Source organism: Rhincodon typus, chromosome 4, assembly GCF_021869965.1.
Source record: "Rhincodon typus isolate 14 chromosome 4, sRhiTyp1.1, whole genome shotgun sequence".
Taxonomy (NCBI): domain Eukaryota; kingdom Metazoa; phylum Chordata; class Chondrichthyes; order Orectolobiformes; family Rhincodontidae; genus Rhincodon; species Rhincodon typus.
This window is the reverse complement of record NC_063335.1, coordinates 101804432-101815280: the sequence shown is the minus strand read 5'-3', so window position 1 is coordinate 101815280 and position 10849 is coordinate 101804432. Positions and strand designations below refer to the sequence as shown.

Below are 10849 nucleotides of genomic sequence, written 5' to 3'. Positions count from 1 at the left end.
CTCCCCCATTTCTGAAGAAGGGTCCAGACCCGAAACGTCAGCTTTCCTGCTCCTCTGATGCTGCTTGGCCTGCTGTGTTCATCCAGCTCCACACCTTGTTATATCTGAATAGAGTTGTTTTGCCATATAGTGCTGTGTTTTTGAAAAATACTGTGCACTTATATGTATGTTTCTACTTTGCCTTTAATTTGTTTTAGGTCTTCCAGCCCTGGTTGTGGCAACATCTGTTGGATTCACCAGATCAAAGGGATATGGAACAGTGAACTAGTGAGTAGGCCGTAGCACTCGTGCCTAATGATTTGTTTTGAGAAATGTATACTCATCCTTTTACTGTAATTTTCACCTCAAAGGGAATCATTACAGCCTTTCAGTTCACAAGGAGTTAAACCTGTAGTGAGTACTTGGCGCAGACTGTTCCTACTTCTCATAAATTGCTGACCGGACTCTTGTGTTAATCGTTCATTTGTCTAGCACCAGGCATGTTTTGGACTCCAGGGAGAAAATTCAGTCATGCAAAATTAAAGTTCGGTAACTTCCTTTAGCTTTTTTTCTTTAACTCCTGTAGCTTCAAGCTTCATCATTTAAATATATAACTATATATGTTTGTTTTATTGAATCTTTAAAAACTAAAATCATTGTAATAATACAGCAGTTATGATACTGTATCTGTCGTGTCCAACTGTTGAAAAACACTATTGTACAGGTTTCGGATATTTATTATATAGTTATTTAATGGTGATAGTTGGCTTGGGCTGGGAAGAAGACATGTACCACTCACTCAGCCAAATACTCTGAGAACTTGTAAATGATGATGGTGATGCATATATAATTTAGAAATGTTTGGAAATTTTCAAAAGTCACATCATATACCTAAAAATCACTAGTAGTTCCTTCATATATTTTGCATATTTTAAAAATACTGTATATTTTGAGAAATGAACCTTACTAATAGAAAAGAAAGCCTTGCTTTTGTAGAGCACCTTTCCTAACCTCAAGACATCCTAAAGCACTTCACAGCCAGTGAAGTTATTGTTGTAATATGGGAATCGTACAGCAAGCTGACCGATAAAGCAGTGTGAACACTAAGGCACCGATTTTCATTCTTGGGGTTAAGTGCGCAGTGTTGACAGAAATCTAGTCAATACAAACCTGACTTTTAAAATGGACACCTACACTTCCCATTTTTGGTTGGGTGGGAAGTACAGGCAGGCTGGATTGGCCGTTCCTGTCAGATCACCAGTGCTGCTCCATGGAACCTCTGTGTCCCCCTCAAGTATCCTCCACGTTCCCTCAGATTACTATGTCACCCCATGCCATTTCTGTGTGCCCCACCCCCCTGTATTCTCTTTATGCGCTATCCAATTCAATGCAAGACCAATGACAGTATTTTATTTTCCTTGGAACATAAGAGTAGGAATGGCCTATTCAGCTCCTTGAGCCTGTACCGCCATTTCTCTACCTCACATTGTTGTTCTACACTACCCCCTTATATTGCATGATGCCATTAGTGTCTAGAAATCTACTAGTCTCGATCTTGATCATACTCAATGACTGAGCTTCCATAGCCCTTTGGGTATAGAGACTCGAAGGATTCAGTCCCCTCTGACTGAAGAACTTCCTCTTCATCTCAATCATTAAATGGTTTAAATTTTAAGTCTGTTTCCCTTGATTCCAGAATCTCTGTCCCCAACATCCTGGAGAAACATCCTTTCTGTATCCACTCTGTCTATCACTTCAGGAATTTTGTAAGTTTCAATGAGATCTCCGCTCATTCTTTTAAACTGTAGACACTACAGGCCCAGCTTTTTTCTTCTCAAGAGAAAGTTGCATGACTGCACAAATCAGTCTGGTGATTTTTTTGCTGCATTTCCTCTACAGCATACAAGGAAACCAAAAACGGCATCCAATAATCTAACCTTACAAAGGATCTATACTTTAAAAGCAAAACATTTTACTCCTGAACTCAATTCCTCTTGTCATAAAGGCCTTCATAGCTGCAGATGCATATTAGTTGGGAGGAAAACTCTCGCCATCTAATAAAAGATCTTCAGATCATGCTTCTAGGATGTGAAAAACATATTTGAAATAGTTATAACCTTCTTACGTTGTATCAGCAAATCACATCAACATATTCATTCTCAAATGAATTGAACACATAATGTGCTGAAACCCAATTACACTTGAAACTCAGCCAAGCATTCACAATGGCCACAGCTGTCCAAACAATAGATTTCCTTCTTGGAAGATGCTTTTCTCTCTCGCACTGTCTCTGTCTTGCACAGTCTTTTGACTTTCTCTCATTCCGGTGTTGCATGTCTTGAAGTTACTAACTAGTCGAATACTGAACACACACCCTACCACAGGCAGTGTTTGCTGAAGTCGTTGGGTGGGGTGCTCAATTTTCACACACTCTCTCCATTACTTATGCTTGGCCTCCATCTGGATCTGTCAGAGACACTCAGTAGCTGGCACCTTCATAGTAGCTTCATCTTCAGTTTGGGTGTTATTAGGGCAATGGGGATATTATGACTTTTCAAAGAGGTTTTGAGAGCGTCCTTGAAGCATGCCTCTGTCCTGCTGGTAACTTCTCACTGTGATAAAGATTGAGGAAGTGAGCTAGTTTGGGAAGTCTTGTATCAGGCATGTGGATTATGTGGTCCACCTAATGATTGACCGTAATCAGTGCCTCGACACTGGGGATGTTGTCCTGAGACAGGACGTTGAAACTGGAATGCAGATCTGGTCAGTGGATTTCTGGGATTTTGCAGAGTCATTGTTGGTGATATTCCTCAATTTCAACGCAAAGACCCTGTCTATCGTCATAAGGGAAGCGGATGGTTAAATTTTCTTTGCAATGGCAATTATTTTCAACTGTCAAAACCACAAGTAAGAGAACAGATCATTAGATTTCTCACAAGTGTCAAAACCAGTTTTAATTTTATTGGGCAGAGCCATTTAAATTATAGGTGAAAAGATGGGAGCACAGGCTGACGGGGTTATGTATAATGTTTTTCTCCCCACTGCATTCCGTTGCTTTCATCATTGGAGAAGCATGTAATGCACATAAACAAGTAGAAGACAGAGTTAGGATAAAGCCGATAATTTTGAACGGCAACATGTAACTTGGGGTCAGTGCTGGGCCCAACAAAGTAAGCACACTATAGCCAAGTTTGCAGATGACACAAAAGTACGTAGGAAGGTAAGTTGTGAGGATGTCACAAAAAGTCTTAAGAGACATATGGGTAGGTTTAATGAGTGTGCAAAATCTTGGCAGATAGAATTTAATGTGGGAAACTGTGAAGTTACACACTTGAGGAAGAATAGAAGAGCTTAGTGGGGAAAAGTGTAGAAAACTGCACCACAAAAGGAGTTGGGTGTCCTCATGCATGAATCACGCAAAAAAAAGATGTAACTGGCATCCAGGTTCAGCAGGCAATAGGGAAGGCAAGTAGAGTATTAGCTTTTGTTTCAAAGGGAATGCAGTGTAAAATTAGGGAGATACTGTTAAAACTGTACAACACACTACACAGATCAGAGTTGGAATACTATGAAAAATATATTGGTCCCCTTGTCTAAGGAAAGATACACAGGTGATGGAGGCAGTCTGCAGAAGGCTCACTCGGCTGATAGCAAGTGTGGAGGGATTTTTTTTTATGAAGAGAGTTTGGCTGGACTTGTTCTCGTTGGGGTTTAAGAGAATGAGAGGAGACCTTATTGAAATATATAAGATTCTTTGGATGTTTGATGAGGTTGATGCAGAGAGGTTGTTCCTCTTTATGGGAGAGTCTAGGACCCAGAGGCATAGTTTTAGAGTGAGGGGATACCCATTTACGTCAGAGATGAGGAGGAATTTCTTCTCTGGGAAATGAGTGAATCTGTGGAACTCTTTATCACAGAGGTCTGTCAAGGCTGAATCATTAAGTATATTAAAGACTGGGATAGGCAGAGTTTTAATCAGTAAGGGAATCACAAATTTTGAGAATAAGGCAAGCAAGTGAAGTTGAGGATTATCAGGTGAGCCATGATTTCATTGAATGGCAGAGCAGACCTGATGGACTTTACTTCTGATCCTCTGTGTTTCATGATATTTTCAAGGGTCAACTTGCCTTAAAGAATATATCCCTATGATGGATCGCTGCATTAAAAACACATTTAAATACGATAAAGCACCTAATAAGGATATTTGAAGGTGTGAAAAAATTACACTTTCCTTTCAAAATGTTTCAGGCTCCCCAGCAGGTTTTCCATTTTAGTCACAAACTTTCAAACCTGGCTTGTGCTACTTATGGGCTATTAAAACTCCGCACTGCCAGACAAAAATGGTGTGCAGGAGGAAATCTAATTTTCTTGCCATTTAAAATGGGGAACCCAACTTTAGCAGGGATGTTTAGGCTTTTTGCACATTAGCCCTTCCTCATCTGCACAAACTGGAGCAAATGGTGTGGGATCTGTAATGCAGACAAAAATTGGATTTCTATGGCCCAAAATATAGTTGCGGTCACTTCTGCACAGGAAAGTGATAGCATCCACATTAGAGATGAAACTTGGACCCTGAATGTGAATGATGCAAATCTGAAGTTAGATCCTGTAAAAAGAATGTTACGGATAAAATTGACAAATATTATCACTAATAAAATTTCATACACAATCCTGATAATCTGATTCTGCTCAACCTAGAGCAAGGTATCCCTTTAGAAAATGTGAAGAGGTGGAGTAAATATGACACATTATGGTTGCGGATTAGAAGATATATTGCAAATGCCTGAATTCTAGAAATAAAAGAATAGCCAGCAAGTCTGTCTATATTAGAAAACAAGAGAGATAGGTTAATGTCTTACTGATAATACAAAAGCATTTTGCGTGACAAAAGCAATATCTACGTGGTTAGGCTTAACCCTGTCCATTCAACATGGACAACATTTTGAGTGGCAGGATGCTAAATGTGAGAGATGGAAACATTGCTGTTCCCTCGACGGAACAAGTGAGACGTGAGTGCACAGAGCTAGCAATTGTGTATCTCCTTAATTAATCTAATTACAGGACTGTGAACTGAACAATGTAATCTCTGAGAAGTACGTGTGATTTCGAGTGGATGACTTTAATGCAAATTATGGTACAGAGACAAATACAAGGAGAGATAGTGAGGCTGAATTAATGTGTGTGCGAGAGAGAGTGAAATGAGACAAAAAGCATTAAACTCAATTCAAATTATTTCTAACAATTGAAAAAGCCTTAAAGAATAAAACTCCATATTTTAAGATTAAATTTCTGTGCCAAAATGGTTAACTGGGGGTAATTAACATTCATCATAATTTTAGAAGGTGATTTAGACTTGACTTTCTGAAGTGTGTCTTCTTTGGTGTTGTGCAAATGTAGGAACTTCATGCTATTAAATTCATTTGGATTGTGAGATTAAGATTTTATAAAGTTAATGGTAGAAAAGTGCAGAACGGATTGTAACTCGCTCCACCTAAATCCCAAGTCTCATTGGACATTCACTTTATATAACTTTGTGCCTTCTAAACACTACCTTGATCAACTCCTTATTGGTCTGAAAAGGATAACCTCATACTTGCATTTATCAAAATCCATCTCCACATCTTTGCCCATTCACCTAGGCTATCATTATCCTGTTGTAATTTTATGCTGCTGTCAACAAACGCTGCTCAATTTTGTGTTGTCAGCAAATGTGAAGATTTGACTTTTTACGTCATTATTTGACGTTATCAAAGTCGTCAATGAATCTTGTAAATAATTGAGGTCCCAAGACAGATCCCTGCGGCACAGGACAAATCATGTGCTGCCAATTTGAATACTTAACAATTATCCTAACTGTTTCCTGCCACTCAACCAATTTCCAATGCATGTCAGTAATTAACCCTCAATTCTGTGGGCTTCCACCTTAGCTAACAGTGGACTGCCTTCTGGAAGTCCATATGAAAAACATCCATTGATTTACCTCGTCCACTACATTTGTCACCTCTTAAAAACATTTTTCAGGCACGACGTACCCTTCATGAGTCCACACTGACTCTCCCTGACAAACTGAAAATTTTCACAGCGATCAGTTACCTTATCCTTGATTATTTTTATAGACTCCGCCAATTTCCGCACCACAAATGTCAGGCTAACTGGTCTGTAATTCCTTGGTTTCCCTCTGTAACCTGACTTAAGGAGCAGAGTGACATTAAAAACTTTCTGATCCAGAGGTACAACTCCTGAATCCAGGGAACTCTGAAAGATTATGATTAAAATGTCAGCAGTGTGCTTTCCTACCTTCTTTAACACCCATGGATGGAAACCGTCAGGTCGTGGGCATTTGTTACTCTTTCAGTTCCATTAATTTCCCCATTATTGATGACTGACTTAAGTTAGTTTTATTTAGACCCTGTGCCTGATCGTCTAATAATTTCTTTGGGACTTCTGTCAAGCTATCCCTCTTTCCTGCTGCGACTACTGAAGCAAAGTAATTGTTCAGCATATCTGTCTTTCTACATGGCTGCTCACAACATCTCCACTCTGAGCTTTCAATGGACCATTGGTACTCTAAACCAGCTGCTTTCTCTTTTAAGATCTTGTCATGTTGTCTTTTATGTCCCTTGTAGGTTTCCTTTCATGATCCTTTTGAGCCATTCTTAAGAGCTGCTTTGTGGCCCCTTGTTGGTCTTGCATTTGTCCCATCTGTAAGATCTGTACTGTTCTTTGCATTTTTATAATCCCTTTCTTTTAATTTTACGCTGTCTGTAACCTCCTTACGTGTCCTAGCTATTTCTTGTGTGAGGTGCAACTTTCCCTTCTCGTGGGTACAAACTACTTCTGAATAGCTTTAAATATGTCTTTGAACAACCTCCACTGTACTGCAGTTGTTATACCTATTAGCAGAGCTTCCCATTTGACTGTGGACAGTCTCTGTCTCATCCCATTAAAGCCTGCCTTACTTAAATCTAAAATTCTAGTGCCTGATCTCAGCTAGTCTTTAACAAATGCTGCATGAAATTTGATGACATAATGGTCATTATTTGACAATTCCTTACAAACATGAATCAGTCTCATTGCTCATTACTAGATCCCATATTGCTTGTTCTCTTGTTGCATTCAAGACATATTGCTGTAGAAACTATCCCAGACATAGTGTAGAAATTCACAACCTTTTAGACGGATGCTTGTTGTCTCTCTGTCTATGTTAAGATTAAAATCTTCTATTACTACTCAGCCTTTGTTACGTAGATGCCTAATTTCTGCATTTATACAATCTTACATTTCTGAGCTGCTACAATGTGGCCTATATATGACACCTGTTGTAATTTTAGTTCCTTTAAGGTTCCTCATTTCCACCATAAGGCCTCCACTGGTGCTTTCCCCTCATTACTTCCTACCTCGCAATAGAAGTGATTCTGCATTAAATTATACACCTCTTCACACTCAACTTTGTTTCATGATTGAAAAAAAAGCAATGAATCTATTAGCCTCTCCATTATTTTGACTCTATTTGGGCTCTGTAGTGCCTTAATGTGGCTTCACATTCCTGAAGGCTGAATTTATTCTGCGGCACTCTCCTTACCTCTACAATCGGTTCAGCCATACAAATGGATTTACTGATATTCCAGTGTGAATTTCTGACCATAAAGCAAAATCTCAAACTGCTAATTTGCATGTCTTTCCTTTTTATGCCAATGGTTCCTGCTTTGACCATTTTTTTTTGTTATTTTGGCATTCACAGGCATAAATTCCAAGGAAGGGAAAGAGTTCTTCCTGAGCCTTGGGGACATATCTCTTTGAAACAGGATCTTGGCTAGGAATTCACCCTGATTGATGGGTGTGCCTCTGAATGGGTGGGAATGCTTAAACCCTAATAGTAGTCAAGGAGCAGTTAAGTTTGCAATTGCTGAAATAAGGACTTCAATGTTGATGGGAGGATCAGGGCAGTATTGAAGCAGTGTGACAAGAGAATACGGTGTGGTTGTAGTGTTTGTAGAGATGAAGGTAATTCCAAGAGGCTGGAGACAAGTCAGCATTGGTGACGGTCAGTGATTGCAGCACGAGAAACAGAATGAATGTGGGATTTTTTGATTGTCAGAGAGGAGTTGAGGTAAGTTTGATTATAGTTGAGTGGGTCCAATACTGTGGGTAGTGGTTGGTTGTGGTCTAATGGTGGGAAAAAGCTAATGATCTTGGTGAACACTTATAACCTTGCCCACAAACAGTGCTTGAAAATCCTTTCTCATGTAACAGAGATAACACAGTGTAGAGCAGGAGGAGCACAGCAGGCCAGGCAGCATCAGAGGAACAGGAAGTCGGACGTTTTGGGTTGGGACCCTTTGTCAGAAACCTCTCTCGTAGCAGACCTTCTTTAGCTTCTAGGTTAGATTTAAAGTGTAGATAAAATCTGAGGCATGCAGCCTCGTTAAAATGCTGTATTAAACCTACTCAGCTTTCTCACAGTATTGTGAGTCTCTTCTTGTGCGATATTTTCCCTCTCCTGGTACAACACTCGTGAATCCATGCAGTTTACTGTTTGTGATTAGTATTGTTTCTTTAATAGGATGTCTAAAGCTATGTAGCGTAGTCTAAACAATGGTTTGTGTCAATTGATATAGATTATATACCTGATACGCCATTTATAAGATACAAAATGCCATTGGCCTTTCTTTTCATTGCTGTGTCTACCTGGATCTGTATTGCAGGGAATTATGTTTTTGAACCTCCGGCTCTCTATGAGAACTAAATATTAAGAAGGAATATTAATATATCAAATATTAACATGCTGCAAAAATTTTAGCAGTAGGTTGAGCCTGACTGAGTCACAGGTAACCCTCGGCCTACTTAGATGTTTTCTTTTTATTCATTGGATGAGGGTGTCTCTAACTGGGCCAGCATTTATTCCCCATCCTTAACTGCCCAGAGGGCAGATAATTTCTTTGTCATTTATATAAACAATTTGGATGAGAATATACAAAGCATGGTTAGTAAGTTTGTGGACGACATCACAGTTGGTGGCATAGTAGACAGTGAAGATGGTTTTCTAAGATTACAAAGCGATCTTGATCAAGTGGGTCAATGAGTTGAAAAATGGCAGATGGAATTCAGTCTGGATAAATGCGACATATTGCATTTTAGTACAACAAATAGGAGTAGGACTTATATAATTAATGGTAGGGCCTTGGGGTAGTGTTGTAGAACAGAGGGACTTAGTGGTTCAGGTACTTTGAAGTTTGCATCTAGACTAGGTGGTTAAAAAGGCTTTATTGCTCAGTCCTTTGAGTACAGCAGTTGGGAAGTCATGTTGAGGTTGTACAGGACATTGGTGAGGCCTCTTCTAGAATACTGTCTCCAGTTCTGGTCGCCCAGTTATAGGAAGGCTTTTATTAAGCTGGAGAGGGTTCAGAAGACATTTATCAGGATGTTGCTGAATATGAAATGTTTGAGTTATAAAGAAAGGCTGAATAGGCTGGAACTGTTTTCACTGGAGTGTCGGAGGTTGAGAGGTGACCTTATAGAAGTTTGTAAAGTCATGAGGGACCTTGTTAGGGTTATTGGTAGTTGTTCTTTTTTCCCTAGGATGGGAGATTTCAATCTTAGGGAGCACATTTTTTCAGGTGAGAGGAGAGAGATTTAAAAAAGACATGAGGGGCATTTTTTTTTTTACACAGAGGATGGTTCACATGTGGAATGAACTTCCTGAGGAACTGTTGGATGTGGGTACAATTATAGTGTTTAAAAGACATCTGGATAAGTACATAAATAGGAAAGATTTGGAGGGATATGGACCAAGAGCAGGCAGGTGGGACGAGTTTATTTTGGGGTAACGTTCGGCATGGACTGGTTAGACTGAAGGATCTGTATCCTGCTGTATGATTCAATGACATTGCCGTGGGTTTGGAGTTACATGTAGGCCAGACCAGATAAGGACAGCAGTTTCCTTCCTTAAAGGACATTAGCAAACCAGATGGCTTTTTCCAACAATTGACAATAGATTCATGATTATCATTGAACTCTTAATTCCTGATTTCTATTGATTTCAAATTTTACCATCTGCCATGGTGGGATACAAACCTGGGTCCCTGGATCATTATTGGGGATTCTGGATTAACAGTCCAGCAACAATACCACTAGGCCATCACCTCTCATTTTTCATGTTGAGGTTTTTCCATTATTACCCTTGTTTGCCTTGTGATAATTAGAAATTCAGTTTAATTAATTCTTGAGAAAGCCAGACGCTTTAGCGAGGAATTTAGTTTGTTTATATGCTTGGCTTTTTGGACGACATTGGAAAGAGAAGTAAAGAATGTTTAGAACTTGTCCCAATTTGCTGACTGTGGCCAGGCAGGTTTTATAAAATCAGTAAGCTATTCTTAACTTAACAGTGTGGAGCATCTTCCATATCATCCTAATTTAAAGCAGGAAAGCTTGTGTTGACACTGGCTTGCAAATCTTATTGCTGTGCATGAACAGCCATAGAAATAAAAAGGTCCAACTTGTGATCCTGAAATTAAAATCAACACCTGCTTAGAGCACCTTCATAGCATGCTTAGATTTTTGCTGTCCATCAGCAACTGGCTGAAATGAGAATTGTCAGCACAGAACAGAAACAATTTGCAAAGTTAATGGGCTGTCGACTACTCAGTTATAGAGGACGCCGAGAGTGGTAAATTATATTGGGCTTCTTTTTATCGCAGCTGTCAATGGTGCCTAAAATTGACAGGTTCTGAGGATTAGATATAGGCTGAAAAGGGTCTGGAAGTCAAATAGGATAGATATTTCTGTGAGAGATAGTAGGAACTGCAGATGCTGGAGAATCCGAGACAACAAGGTGCAGAGCTGGATGAACACAGCAGGCCAAGCAGCATCA

General features: G+C 39.5%; 1 protein-coding gene across 7 annotated transcripts in view; it reads right to left on the bottom strand.

Annotated features, from left to right (window-relative positions):
• The window catches only part of tsnare1 (T-SNARE Domain Containing 1), a 716417-nt gene that overhangs the window by 604023 nt on the left and 101545 nt on the right, over positions 1 to 10849 (bottom strand). The gene's annotated exons all lie outside the window — the stretch shown is intronic.